Genomic DNA, 16,238 nt, shown 5'->3' with positions numbered 1-16,238 from the left:
TTGGTTTTCATTTACAGCAGAACAATATAGAAATTCAGATGAACTTTTACTTATTTTTATTACTACTACTTCTTCATTTCCTGCTTTTCTACATTTTTTTTTCTTTCTTGCATATGTGAAAGAGTTCCTCATGCAGACCACCTATGAAAGTCTCATAGACCATAGTCTGAATAACACTGCTCTGCACACACTAATTAAAAAGGGTATCTAGCTGGTACTTTTATAAGAGAACTGAAAAAGCAGGTCCATAATCTTTGTAAGAACAAGAAGTTCAGTCAAAAAATCTAGGGAAAGACTACCAAAAATATCACTGAATTGGGGTTAAAATATTTCAGATGAAAAGCTACTATGTAAAAAAAAAAAAAAGAGATTACAATCTTTTGAAGGATAAAAAAAAGGAAGTATTTCTGTTGCAACAAACCCCAGATTTCACCCTAGGCTTACTATGAAAGTCAATGGGAGCACTGTAACTTAAAGGACACATATAGACTAGAGTATGAAAGGACATTATTTTCTCAGATGTCTCTTAGAAATAAATGCCTTTTATGTTTTGAGCTATATTCTTCTACCAGTTGATACGAACAAAAGTTATAACTAGAAGTCCATGGTTCATCTGAATTATGGACTTTGGCTGCCTAAGTGGTAAAGTATTGATAATTAGTAAAATAAAAAATATTTGCAACAAAGGTCTAAACAGGTCAATCCTTAATGTTGGCAGTAGTTGTAGAATGAATATTTTATTTCCTAAAATAACATGATATGAACAGAAAAAGATAAACCTAGCTGTCAATACATCTAGTATTACTTAGGAGGATTTGCTATGAACAATATTCTGGCAGATAAGGGAGAAAAGTACAACATTGAAATCATACTTTACAAACATATTTGTACCTGCTGACTGTGTTAGCCTGTGGAAAAATAGATAAACCACTGTGAATACATTAAGAAACAAATAGTAAATAAGTATCTTTCCTCACATCCCCTTCTTAACTTCAGATCACTTTCCAAAGTATTCTAAACTTCTAAATTTCTTTGGAGGATCGGGGTGTATTTTTATAATAATTTTCAGATGCTTCTCTAGAGAAGTCTATTACATTCTAGACAATTTTACTCTGTTACACCTAAAAAACAGTTAAACCTTAAAAAAAAAAAAAACAAAAACAAAACATCCTGAACGTAATCTGCAAATGCAAAAAAGAAGAGACAAGACTGCAAGAATGGAGCATGCAGAAGTATATCATGTAAACCTAGCAATTTTAGACGATCTCCTGGGAAGGAAATCAGTAGGAGTGTCATTACATTACCAAATGTTTGAGTATTATCTTAATTACTGTGGACTTTCAGAACTGTAAAGTAGGGTTTACAAACTAGGTGGAGACACATGGGAGACAGATAGTCAGAATGTACCAGAAAAATAAATAAAATAATAAAAATAAATAAATAAAATAAAAAATAAAATTTAAGTTAAAATAAATACAACATTCATATTTTCACACTTGATGTAAGCTTTTTTTCTTCTGTGTTCAAACAATATTCTATGTGAATAATTATACAAACACACCTTTATCAGACAAGGAAATAGCTAGTGACTTTTGTTCCCTAGTGACTTTTTTGAACTTGCAGATGTTCATATTCAAGAATTGGAAAAAGCTTGTTCACTGCCACTCTTTGAGAGAATACAGTGGCTGAAAGATGAACAGAAGCTGCAATTTTTACCTTCTTACACACACACATTTTTCAGAAAAACTGTCCAAAAAAAAAAAAAAAGAGAAATGTAGACTTTTTTTTTCTAATAGTTCATAATACTAAATTATTCTCATACTATAACTTTATTAAAATGGCAAAGCTGACTTAAATTTCTCTTTTGGGACCATTTCTGAGCTGTTTTATTAGCAACTGACTTACAGTTCTGTAGCTTGTTATTTTTTTGGGGGCACTGCAATGGGGTTGGTACTGAAACAAAATTTAAAAATCTATGGTGTGAAGATAATTTAGAAAAAGCACTTTATGTATCAGTAATATTCTACTGACTAGGCATTTTGCATCTCTGTTTTCTAGACATCATATCTTTTTCCTTGTTTATATAGACCAAACAGTGGATAGGGATCTCAGATTAGAAGTATAATTAGTAACAGCAGGGGTTTAATTAAGACTAGAAGATATAGTGATGATTTAGCTTCAGAAAAATGACAAATGCAGCAAGTGCAATTCTAAAAGAAATATTAGGCAAATTGCATATCTCTGCACTTAGTCAAATTACATATTACCCCTCACTCAGAGGCAGTTCACACAGAATAAACTAATGAAAGTCTGTATACGTGCTGCACAGCTTGTTGGAGATCACAGCATATGCGCTGAACATCTTGTTGGAGACAAAAATCCACAATGCACTGTGTACAAACCCCATGTTGGTATCATACTACTTTTCACACATATATTAACACCTCCCAAATCATAGATTGATGGAAATGAAACATTGTTTCCATTATTTTCACATTTTACTTAACCATTTTCTGTCTAAGTTTGTTGACAGATCTTGTCTTTTAGGTATTCGGTTCTAAAGAGTATGCTTTTTCCATACATGTTAGATTTAGAGCAACAAGACCATTAATTTGATTAGGGATTTAAAAAACTCTTACCAAGATTATCATTATGATTATTATTGAAATCTTCCCATCCATGTTTACAAAGGGAGAAGAATCAGTAACAATTCTGAAGTAAAAAACATTGGGTTAGAAAAAGTAATTCTAAAAATTCTCCCAATCAGCTAAAACTGATGAGGAAAGAACATACTGAAATTAAAAAATAGACATCAGTCTACAAGAAACATCTTTAACTATAAGTTTCCATTAACTATTTGCTTTTGAACTCACTGAAAAGCTTATAACAAAAACAAACAAACAAACAAACAAACCAACCAACCAACCAAACAACAAAAAAGTTAAACTGAGTAGATCTAAGATTACCAGTGTGAATAATAGAAAGCTAGGGGAAGTACTTATCCCCCTACAGGGGAAGGAAAGGTTATCAGCACTATAAGAAAAACAAAATCCCAGAAGAAACAAATATAAAAAATGGAAGTTATCATTAAAGAGTCTTTTCTTTGAATACACTGATATCATTAAGCTCTCTCCAAAATATTCAAGAAAAAAAAAACATGGAGAGACATCTGTTTCAAATGAAGTGTTCTTAGAGAGATAGGATGACCTGATTTCTACCTCAACAAGTTTACCCTTACCTGTGCTCAATACTTTAAAGCTTTCTTGAGCTTGTTAAAGATGCAGTAAGCCATCCAGAGTTCTCATCTAGGATACATTTCAAAAAGCTGCATGTTAAAGATAATGAGTCTATCTTGTGTTTTTAAAACATTCAACTTAGATTGAGGTACTCTATCAGTAGATCGCCCTTTGAAAGTCCAGAAAAGTCACCATTTTAGATCAGAATTAAATAGAATTGACTTACAGTTTTCTTCATTCATTCTTCAGGGACATTACTTCTCTGAACACAACATAACAGAAGCTTTACTGTCCCTATTTCATTAGAATCCAAATGAATTCACAGAATCATTTTAGAATTTTCTTTTGTTTCCAGTTACAAATTCCCACAAAGATTCAGACCTCTTCCATCTATGTGGCAAACATAACAGTATAAACAATTTCAGGTGGCATAGCACATAGAGTATGTTAATCTCGTCTAATTTTTTACAACATACAAAGTTCACATACAAAATCCCCACCTGGAAGCCCTTATTTGTCTTCATTGACTGATGAAGATAGATGACTGGTTTGGGGGCAGCTAATATTGATTAAGATTTATTGGAGTCCTAAATAGTTTGTGGTTTTTTTGTTTGGTTGGATTTTTTGTTTGTTTTTGGTTTTGTTTTTTTTTTTTTTTTTTTGTGGGGTTGTTTTTGTTTTTTTAATATATATCTCTATGTAAAAGAACAACAAAAAACAACAAAAAAGCCCACAAACATCCCCCCCCGCCAATAAATCAACCCAAACCACAAACAAAACCTCAACCAACAAACAAATAAACAAAAAAAACAGAGCTTTAGCTAGTCAACAGCTATCTTTTATGTAATATTTGTTCTGAGCTTTGATGTTACAATGATAAACATTTAAGATTACGCCTGTGTTGGTTACATTATTTTAATTTCCAAGTTGCAAAATGAAAGAAGCAAGTAAGAGCTTTAAAAGAAATAAGAAAAGTCATCAAGCCTTTTAAGTAATACAGCATAACCTGATCTTTTTCTTGTCAGTTATCATGTTTCTGATTTCCATGCTCTCAGCTGATAGCAGAGGCCCAGGCAGCTAATAACATGTCACATGCTGTTCTCCTACTGAGGTGGCCAGATTAAACGTCCAAATGGGACAAGCATTGAAACACTAAATTTTGTGCAACAATTACGTGCTCAAATGAGAAAAGCAATTTATTTTTTTTCTATTCCTGCTTTTCAAGAAGGTTGGAAACCCTTGACAAATACTCACCAATCCTGTGTTACAGAGCATCAATACGAGGAGCATTAAAGCAAGACCAGAAGTTTAATTCTTACCTGCCTTTGATAAATCTACAGGTATTTAACGATGAAGCTTAAAGAGAAAAATGTATCTGTCCATTCTTAACCTCAAGGAGAGCTGAGTAAACCACAGTTTGTCTAGCAAGACAGAAAGCACCTCTCACAAGATTGCTAACTTTACTTCAGCATACTCAGGTTTTGCATCTTCCTGTCTCTAGCCTTTTTAGCCATAAATTTACCCCGAAAGTCTTAATTCTGTTCTGTTTCCTGATGAATCTCATCTGTGATCACATATATTTCCTTTTGTTTGAGATATAATGGAAGTAACAATAAAATAATGCACTTTACCTCTTGAAAGTGCTGTTCAGGCATCAGCTAATCAGAATCAGTGATCATTTTACCCCTTAGTATTTTCTGTAAGTGTCAGAACATTAGCTCTGGTGTCTTGGCTGAGTGTCAAGAATACATTTATATACCACATATCTAAGTTTCCTTGAAAGCTGCAATAAGATGCACCTATATATTAACATGGCAATGGTAGAGTTGCATTTTAGTAATGGAAGAAGTTGTCCATTTCAGATAGCACTGGCTGATATGAAATTTGAAGATTCTGTATTTATAACTCCTGAAAGTCAATCAGCTAATAAACAATTTTAAGCAAAAGGTATGTTTGTTTTGGTGGGTCTTTTCTGTTTGGTTGGTGGTTTTTGTTTGTTTGTTTGCTTGTTGCAGTGGGGGAGGGGGCATGTTTTTTTACTTTGAGTCTGTAGATCACCCAGTAGCACAGGTCAAAAAAGAAATTATTATATATAGTTTTTTTTTAATTTATTTTTTTCTTAACTCAGTGTAGTCATCTGGGCAGGTCAGATTTTAACAGTGTGAGTATGCTACAGTGGAAAGAATCAATCAATCTGTTAAGAAGATGAGCTAAGTGATGTATTTAGCAGACCTATGGATTTATTTTTATGTAAACATTTCTTCTGCAAGTTGTTCACAATCCAGAGGTGTTGTCTTTGCAGCAAATACATGTGATAAGATTACTCTAAATACATTAAATTTTTAAGCCATTCTTTTTATGCAAAACATTTCAGATCTATATATTAGATTTACAGGTTTAATTAAGATTCAGAATAGGAGGTGAAACTTTATGTGAATGAACATAAGCATTTTAGTTTAGAGAAGGAATATTCTCCTGAAGTAAATCTCCAATAACCTCCATTTGCCATGCTTCAGTTTACATTGTGGAGAAAACTTAAAGCTCACATAAACTGGATTTCATTCAGGAAAATTTGAACTAAACAGTTCAGTCCCAGAGCATATGAATTGTGTTCCAAATGCTAAAAAGCATTCAGTATCCTTTGTTCTCCTCACAGCATAAGGGATACAATGTTTTTTGAAATTTGAGGAACATACAGGATGCCATAGCCTTATAGTTTAGTAACACCAGAGATAAAAGTATATTGGATTCCTGTGGTTGCAAGAGGACTCTAGACTTTTCTTCTTACTGCAGACCTTTACAGTTCTCTCTCAAACTCATGGACCATTTGCTACTTGGAAAAAATCTTGCAAATCTTCATCTTAGTATTAATGGAATGAAAATATTCAGATACACAGCCTATTTTCCTGGCTACGGTTTGAAGTGCTATGAATATCTAGGAAGTCTCTACATTCATTCAAGGATACATTAGTATGGATAACTGACAGCTCCTCTCCTTTTTGCAGGTTACTGCACAGTTGCATGAGCTAAAATTTCAGATTAATAGTAGAAAATGATGCTCAGCCCTAGATGGTGATTAACACTTTCTGAACAATATAGATAGATGGTAGAACTTCGATTGTCTCAGGTTTTTCAATAGGCTACTCGCCATCCAGAGGTGGTACAAGAATTTCCATGGGATGAGGAGGGTGAGCCGCAAGACCACTTAGGGGGAATTCCAGTTCCTTGGGCTTTATACAAAGTAACAAAAAAATGGAGAAAAAGCAGATCTCCACAGTATGAAAAAAGAGGGATGATTGAAATGTCTGTAACTTCGGTAAGGTGCTAGAGAAAACAAGACCTAGCAAACAGCTGGTAAAGAGACACAGGAAGCTACTGGCACCACGTGCACTTTCTATACTAACACAGCATCACTGGGGACATGAACGAGCTTTTCAGTCTTAGAAAACACACGTGTTGGAGGGGGACACAAGGTTGTTCTGCCTGGATTCCCCGTGTCAGATGAAAGAGGTTAAATCTGCATGTTTGAGCACTGAAAGACTGACTTGTTCATTTTTACAGACAGAAATGGCCAGAGAAATCCTGATTTATGAAATATAGTACCTGTAATTAAAGATTATTCATTGACTTGCCAAGGAAAACTGTTACAGTCAAAGACAAACAATTTGGGATTCAAAAGTGCTTTCTGCTCAAAAAAGATATTCTGTAAAAGAGAAATCTGAAAGAGAAACTGGTAGCTTTATGCATATCTATCACAGAAATAACTTTAATAAACAAACTGGTTAGAGATCATTTAAGCAAACTGGACATCCACAAATCCATGGGGCCTGAAGGGATGCACCTGTGAGAGTGCTGAGAGACCTGGCAGATGTTATTGCTACGCCTCTCTCCATCGACTTTGAAAGATCACAAAGAACAGGAGAGGTGCCTGAGAACTAGAAGAAAACCAATGTCACTCCAGTCTTCAAAAAGTGTAAGAAGGATGACCCATGAAACTACAGACCAGTCAGCCTCACTTCCATCCCTGAAATCGTGACAGAACAACTCATTCTGGATGTCACCTCCAAGCACGTGGAGGAAAAGAAGGTAATCAGGAGTAGTCAAACATGGAATCACCAAGGGGAAATCATGCTTGACCAACTTCATAGTCTGCAGTGTACAGCAGTAGCTTTGGTATGTTGTTCCTTTTTCATATTAAGAATTTTTGGTTCCTACAGTAGAAACAAACGTTATTTAATCTTAGGACTCAATTAACAAGTTAGATTTAGGAACAGATCATTTATACTGATAAGGGAAAACAAAAAGTACAGAGAACAATGGCTGACAATATATAGCAAAGAAACAAGGGATTTGATACTGGAAAGTCTGTGTTTCGTTAGAGAGTGGTATTGTGTTTACAGCATGAAAGCAGACTGGAATTCTTAACAACAGATGAAAACTGAAAAAAATACATTAGATTATTTCCATGGCAACAGAAGAGACTAACACAAAAAGCCATGCTACAAACACCAAAGTCCAGGTCCTGAGGTGCACCCTGGATAATAAAAAAAGAGATGGATAAAGGACTTAAGCTACATGAATCTTCAGTCCTTCTGCACAGGCCTAAATTAAAAGATCTTCTTTTCCTGAGATCATTCCAGTAAATGGGGCTTGCCCAGAAGAACCTGGGACAATACTACCAATCAGAAATAAAGACCAAAACAGCTTGTAGGAAAACTTACCAACTCTATCGAGCACTAGTCATTACTTCATTAGAACATTGCTTTAGCTCTTCCATTTCTCATGAAATCATGTTTAAAAACTAGATCTCCTGAAAGCTCAGAATTGTAATAGTTTTGGACAAGATGCCAATGATGTGAGAATACACTAGTAAAATAATTGTCCACCATTCTTCTTGCAAGCAATAAATCTTGAAATAACAGCAATATTCTGCAGAGGTCAATGAGTCTTTTTTTCATGTTATTATTGAGGAGTTCTGATGTTTCACTGGCCTAGAGACAGGCTACTGGCAATCCAAGCTGGACACATGTGGAATGGAAGTCACTGAAATGATTGGAAGCATTGCCTTTTGTAACATGCCTAGCTGTATTTTTCTATATCACATGTCACTGTCACTTCTCTTTTGTTGCTTTGATGATGTTTTATAGTCCTAATAACATACAGTAAAGATAAGAAGCCAAGCAGATTATGTTGTGGAGAAAATATTTTTAAAATTAATTTCGGTAATCTCATATTTTCCAACATAAATCTGTTACAAAGCAAAAATCTTGTGACAGAGAGGCAATTTTGCACCTAGCAGGAATGCTGCTTAGTGGCAGTTTCAGGGAAAATATTTCGTTTTTAAAAGTCTTGAAACTTTGGGTATTTGAGATGAAACATTAAAATTTAAGTGTTAATTTAAATTAAGATTAAAATTGAAACTGATGTAGAGTTTAATAAATTACACTTATTTTTAAAAAGCATGCAATATTTATCTGACTTCAGTAACTTCAATAAATGAAAGAGTAATGTAGTTAATCCCACTAGCTCTTCCCCTAATTTTTTAAATATACATTCTGCTTGTTGGAATTTGTTTTTACAACTTTATTAATAACCTTCCACTGAAGGACATAGAGCAGGTCTACATTTTTTAGATGTCCTTGACTTGGGTACCAAAAATCCTTTATGCCAAAATAAGCCAGTCTTACACACGTTCACTTCAGTTGCGTTTTGCTGACTTAATACTTGCAAACCTATGGAATTTTCTGATGTAGAAATATAGTACATTAACTTCTCCAGATCAATCCATCATTACAGAATATTCAAGCCATACATTAATTACTCATATTCAGTAGTGTGACTATATATCTTCATTATGAATACCAGAAATATTAATGTTCTATATGTCTGATGTTTGGGATTTTAATTTAATATTCCAAATAATTTAGCCAATCTCAGCTAAGGTCAAGAATAACCTCTCAGTTTTGAGTAAAACAATTTATCAGATCTACTTTCTTGTAATTAAATATTCAGTCTGAAATTTTTGGCTGTTCTGTATTTTGTCATCCATTGATAAGAAACAGTTAATACTCTCCATAATATGTCAAAAATGTAGAGCACAATTGATAGGAACTAGGAAATTACAGACATTCAGGACTCAGCTGATGTGATCTAGTTTAAATTACAATTTCACTGTGAGGGAAAATTGAATTAGATTAGATTTCCTTCTAATCAATTTTCTGTGATTTTATTATCAAAGCACTGACATGCTTGTTGTTAATGCATCGTCAACTCCAGAAATCTAGTATTGTTTCCTTCCTATCATGCAGTCAGTATCCTGTTTGACTGCAGAAATTCGGTAATGCATTTGTACTTTTGCATTTGTAAGGCTTTGTATTTTCAGATCATGAGTGTTCTGCTCCTCAGTCTCTAAGTTGATCCAAAATTCTGAATCTTTTGTATGAATGAAAATTCTCCCAGTCTCCATGCCCTGAAATTCCTTCCTGAAAAGCTTATAACCACGTTACAGTAACCCATTGATTTTTGCCAAACCATTTTCCAATCAGTAATGTTTATTACGCAATCAATGAATAACAGCGAGAATAACCAAGCATGAATAACCAAGACTTACCCTGTAACTGAAAAGCAAGGCTTGCATTGCTATGTATTCCTACTGTTTGCATTTTCCACGGATTGCATGTATATTAATTTATTTTCTACTACACAGTATTATAAAGACTCAAATTCTACCAGAGTAAGAAACAGAACTCAATAAACAACTAAATAAATCAAAATGCTTTAGGAAACATTTGTTCTCTGTTTTTTTCTCAACAGTTCAGTCACCCTACTCTGTCTAAGCACTTCTACCTCATATCTACATACTTTCTCACAACTATTTTCCTATGTGACGGTCCCCTTTACTATTTTATTATGCACTGAACAACCTTCTTTCCGCAATATATTGTTACTTTCAATATTTCCTTATTTTCCTAAACTATTTCAGTAGAGATCTCTCTATAGCTGTTACACTTAACATAGCAGATAACAAGATCCTTATCCTAGAAACAAAATTTGACTTTTTGATTGTCAAAGAAAAGGAGTTTTGTGTTGGGTTTTGTTTGCTTTTTTTTTTTTTTTTTTTTTTTTTTTTTTTTTGCCAGTACTTATTAGGTTAGAGGAGAGGAGCATCAGGTCCATAACCCTTTGTAAATATAAACTGAAATATGACCTTCTGTTGAGGAAAATTACCTGTAGTAAAGGATATATTAAGATATTTTCATTTCAGTTCACTTCAAGAAAGGCCAGTGAAAAGTTTCTTGTTATTTCTGAAGGATTTGGATGTCTTGGAGGAAGAAATCATCTTCATTTCCCTTATCAGTTCTGTCCAGTACCATAACCCTCACCAAAGCAAACAGCTACCTGAACTTTATACTTAGTATATGTAGGTGGAGCACCAGAATTACAAGAGCAACCAAACCAAACTCAAACTCATGTAGGACTGCTGGTTAACAATTAGGTTAATATTTAAGTATCTAAGCTTCCAGGCACTTCTCCAGATACGAACGTAAACTGCTACTAATTGTTAATAATTTTAAAATCAAAATAAAAACACACACTTGCAACTTTTAAACTAAGAAAGCTGCTGTATGCTTTAATACTTAATCACCAAAGCAACTGATAACTCTCTAAACTAAATATGCATTTGTGTCTTGCCAAAGGAAGAAATTCTTTTAATTAAACTACTCAGATTGTTGTGGTACACGTACATTTCTAAATTGCTCAGGGAATTATTACAAAGAATTATTTTTTGCTGAAATAAATGGTAATCCTTAGCCTTCAAGAATCACTGTTACTCTTCACTATCTAATATGGGAACCACTAGTCTTTCAAAACAAATAGGAAAACCTGTTCCATACTTGTATTAACTTCTAAAATTTTACAGTCTTGAAAAACATTTAAAAATACTTAATCTAGATTATTTTATATCTAGATAGTTTAAGACTTGCAAATAATAAATGCCATAATAAAAATCAGTGAGCAAATCTAATAGTTTGTAAGAACACAAATAACAGTCTGTATTGTGGTTTTCTGGAGAAACAGAATAACTACTTTGTTAATTTTCAACTGCTTGCATGTGAATATTCTTAGTACTAAATTCAGAGAGGTTACAGCCATGGCAAATGAACTTAATTTTACTGAGGTGCCCTGCAGAGGAGGAAAAGAAAAAAATTTCCAAACTAAATGGCAGATGATATTGCAAGGCTGCTGCAAACTTCACCTCTGTCCATATTCGCTTTTACAACTTTTGGCCCCATCTCTCTTTAGAACTTAGGTAGTTTATTTGCATAGTTGTAGACTCAAGGACCTTGACTCCATCCCAGAATGCAGCTGTGGACTCAAGATAAGGACTCCATCTCACCCATTATAAAAATAAATAGCGGTACGGATGTGACCTCCCTGTAGGAAGACGACAGGAATGAATGACTCATAGCAAAATGGCACTTCCCTTTTAACGGTCTGGTATGCTTGTGTATATCACAGAGGGTCACTTGTGGTGGAGCCTCATGAGTGGAGGGACCCTTTGTCTCAGTTGCATTTTTACAGATGTAGATTTAGGCCTGTGTAGGAGCAGGTCAGGATTTATTTATTGTATCACAGTCTTTTGGATGAGATTACCCTGATCTCTAAGCTACTCAGGTGACAAACCAGACGGTATACAGAGACAGAAATGAAAAAAATAGAACTGAAGGAGATTCTGTCAAATGTTAGCCAAAAATAAATCTAAAACTTCAGGTACAGATCAGTTTTTCTGAGTACAAGCAGCCAGTTTTCTGTCGTTTTTAAAACACACAGCATATATGAACTATACACAGTTGAGAACTTTTTCCTCTTCCTTTTTTTTTTTTTTTAATATATGATTTTACAAGCAGCTGACCTTACTAATATGAAGGTATTTCAAGTTTTCTGTGCTAGAAATCTAAAAACAGATTCAAAGAACAGCATTTGGCACAGAACATGACACGTAACTTTTTTTTTCTCTTTTTCAACAGTAAATATTTGTCAGTCCTAGAAGGGAAGTGCCATGGTTTAACCCAATCTAGCAATATAACCTTGACAGCGGCTTGCTCACCCCCTTCCCTACTCCCCCAAATAGGGGAGATAAGAGAAAGGGAAGGGAGAAACTTGGATTGAGATAAAGACAGTTTAATCAAATAACTAAATACTAATATACTACTAGTAAATATATCTAAAAGAGAAATATCATATCATATCATATATCATATATCATATCATACAATATAATAGATATTCCAGGCAGTTCCTCACAAACTCCATTCACACTGAGCAGTCAGTCCCAGGAAGAAGCACCCTGGTCCCAAACAGCTGATCCTGGAGAGAGAAAAAGAGGAAAAAAGACAGAAAAGCCTAGAGGCCTCTGCAAAATAGTAGGATGGCAAAAAGGCCAAACTAAACATCCTGAAAAGAACTCACCCAAAGAGGTCTCTGACAGCAAAGAGAAGAATCAGAGAGAGCGAACAACTGGAAGATCCTGACTCTCTTTAAATATGAAACATGACACTAATGGGACAGAATACTCTTATTGATCAGTCTGGATGTCAATCAAGGTCTGCCCCGTCTATATCCCCCTTCCTTGATGTCTCACACCTGTGGGCAGAGTGCTCAGAACATCCTTGGCTCTCAGACCAGAGCAATTAAAAACATTAACTTTGTTCTGGGGTGTTATCTTTTGTTCTCAAACTGAGTCCAAATAATGACCATGCTAGCTATGAAAAAGAAAGGCTTCCAACTGCCTGAAGAAAATTAACTTATTTTCAGTCAAACAAGCACAGTAAGAAAATAAAGTTAGTTTGCTTAGGGAAAAAGACACTAAGGCTTTTGGTAGTCTGTTCTCTTCCACGTTGTCTATTGCAAATATATATGTATATTTGTAACTCTTGTGATCTTGTTTTCTGCATGTTGAAACTCTGAAATATCTACAAGGTTTGTCTGTAGATGAAGCAGCTGACCTTTTGGGAGGCAGAAATATCTGCATAAAAACTCCTGTTTGTTCATGCCCTAATCTTAAATATAAAAGTCACCAAGATAGTAAATGTCTGTTGTTTATGTAATAAAAAAACATATTCTTTACAAAAAGAATGGAATTCAGAAAAAAAAAAAAAAAAAAGGGAGAATTTAAAAGAGGAGCACCGTGACAAGATGTAAGGCTTAAAAGAAGAAAAGGATGAAATAATTTTGGAAATAATAGGCATTGTTTGAGTAAAGAAAAAAAAAGAAAAAAGAGGAATGTTGGTGCTCATATTGTTTGATACATAAAATAACAAAAACAGTGGAGACTGTATATTATTTACTTATCGTTGTTTTTGTCCTGAACCTTATATTTCATTTAATACAGCCTAATTCTTGTATTAGAAGATATAGTTAATAAAAAGTACCTTCTTACCCTTTTCCCCTCTGGCTATATAGACTTCCAGCAGCATATTTCCCTTCAGTTCTCTTTCCCAACATGAACAGTCTTAGTCTACACAACTGTTCCTTACATTCAGGCTGTTCATCTTTGACCATCTTTCTTGACATTTTCTGCATCTTTTATTCTTTATCCTTTTTGAGATGGGGTAACCAATACTGCACATTGCATCCAAATTGTGGGTGCACTAAGGATTTATATTGTTCTAATGATATTGTCTGTATTTCTGATCTTTCCTAACGTTGTCCACATTTGATTTGCTTACTATTACTGATCACCAAGATACCATCTTCCTAGCAGTGCTACAGCCCCTAGATTTATTCTGCTTTGAAAATAATTACTTTCTCCCCTCCCCTCCCCACTTTAATGCTAGTCACTTATCATTAACCTTTTGAATTCTACCTATCATTTTAAAGCTTAGCCACTCAGTCTTGTTTGGACCTCCTGAAGGTCTTTATACTTGAAATTCATCTTCACTATCGTGAATATCTCAGTAAAACTTTTGGTATCTCACTTGCCACTCCTTTTCCAGATTCACTCAAGAATTTCTACTGACCCTGTCCTTTAGCCATGAAAACTATTTACTTCTACTCTTTATTTACTATATTTCAACCAATATTTCATACAAGAGAGAAGCTTCCTTCTTTTCCCATAATTACTTCATTTTTTAATGAGCCTTCAGTGACAAACTATGTGAAAGGTAATTTGGAGATCTAGGTGAACATGACACTACTCATTTTCTTTTAATCACAAGGAATTTTGGGGACCTAATGCTTTGAATATAGCTCCTGCTGGTAGCTCTTTACAGCACAGATGAAGCTTTTTAAGCAGCAGGTTACGTCTCTTCCAAATTTTCACAATAATTGATCCCAGCTATTACATAATTATCATAGATGTTTTCCTACCTGCAACACTGAACTTCCGTGGCATGAAAAATACAATATAAGCAGTCCAAATAAGGCTTGGGTGGTCCGCCAGGGACAAAAAGTGCTATGATGAGATGTGAGAAGTCCTACTGTAGCTATGGATTTTTAGGAGGTAGGAAAAGAGGGAGAAATAGGGAGAGAGTATTAAAAAAAAAAAAAAATAAAAGGCACTTAATGGAGTCTCTTAATTTCTTATTAAAATACAGTCAACTTATGAATAGAATAGAGTATAGCAAATAATTTAAAATTTCAGTGGGGAAGGAAAACAATTTCTCAACTGAAATTAGAACATAACACTGAGCAGCAATATACTTTTCAAATAGAAATGCCATGAGAATGCGAAGATAAGTAGTTGTCAGGACTACAGTTTTGTTATTTGTTCTTACCATTTTGTTTGACTCCCAAAACCACTTTTTTCCCCATGTATCTTCTTTATGATATCCTGTAAGGAATATGTGTTAACATCTTCCTGAAGAAGTAATTGAGAATCATGAATCTGCACTTTGGAAGAAAGGTGTGCTCCACACATGTTGTAGGTTAAATTATTACTGTTGTGTTGGTTAAATTACAGTTTCAGTTGTGAATTGCGTTCATAATCAGGCATGAAGTTCAATCAATGTTGCTGTCGGCTAGCGAATCACAGCCTTAAAAAGCACCATTTTAGTGCAGTTCCCAAATACCATAAATGTCTGTATTCTAATAACAGAGAGAAGACCACAGCAAAACACAGCGGGTGTTCTTCACTTTTACTTGTATTTGGTTAAGTATTCTCCCACCTGTTCATAAATGTTGAAGTTGTTAATGCAATAAAAAACTCTCAAGGCAAAGCTAATGCATTTGATGAACTTGGAGGTCATTTTCTCTTTGAGCGTTACTGTTTAATGTTATTATACCACACAAGAAAATTTAATAGTGTGGCAGTTGCACATCCCCCCTGAGATCCAGAGCCTTCAATGGAGCAGTTGGTGGCTGTGCTTTTATAGTGACTTTAAGAAAACTAGATGATCCAAATATGTTCCTGCTATTTAGGTAGGAATTATGTAAACAACATCTCTGTATCTGAAGGATATCTTCTGGATGTTTAGATCATTCCAAAAGGTTCAGTAAGCTACGGTGATTGAAAGCTGCTTTACCCACACTTTCTTTTTATATTCCATTAGTTTTATCTGGTTTTTCAAGTAGTACAGACAAGTACTACTACTACAAGTACTACCACGGACAAGTAGAGGCAACAGAAAATCCATGAGGTATTAAGCCAAAAATCATCTGGAAACTGACTTCAAGAGTCTTCTTCAATACGGGAGCATTCTATCCCTTCTATATTCCCAGTACTTTCAAGATAGATATTTGGAAGCAAAATCCATGCTTCATCTACTGTATTTGAAAAGTAGACTTCAGATACTCAAAGTTATTGAAGGAAAAAAAAAAAGGGGGATGTAGCAAATTGCAACTATATTCATATTTTATATCTTTGAATTAAGAGTGTATGGACTTATGTAAGTTATTTTTTTAAATACGAGGGATATTGAATGATTATTATGCAGGGATAAGATGGCATATTAGCATGGCCCATCCTGGTCCTACACATAGTGAAATTCACAACAGTTTGTA

At 34.3% G+C, this 16,238-nt stretch overlaps 1 long non-coding RNA gene across 1 annotated transcript in view; it reads left to right on the top strand.

Moving 5' to 3' along the window:
• The window catches only part of LOC309442355, an 869,094-nt gene that overhangs the window by 428,837 nt on the left and 424,019 nt on the right, over nt 1-16,238 (top strand). The window lies entirely within an intron of this gene.

This window comes from Streptopelia decaocto (assembly GCF_964273445.1).
Source record: "Streptopelia decaocto genome assembly, chromosome: 7".
Taxonomy (NCBI): Eukaryota; Metazoa; Chordata; class Aves; order Columbiformes; family Columbidae; genus Streptopelia; species Streptopelia decaocto.
This window is presented reverse-complemented; position numbering and strand designations above follow the sequence as displayed.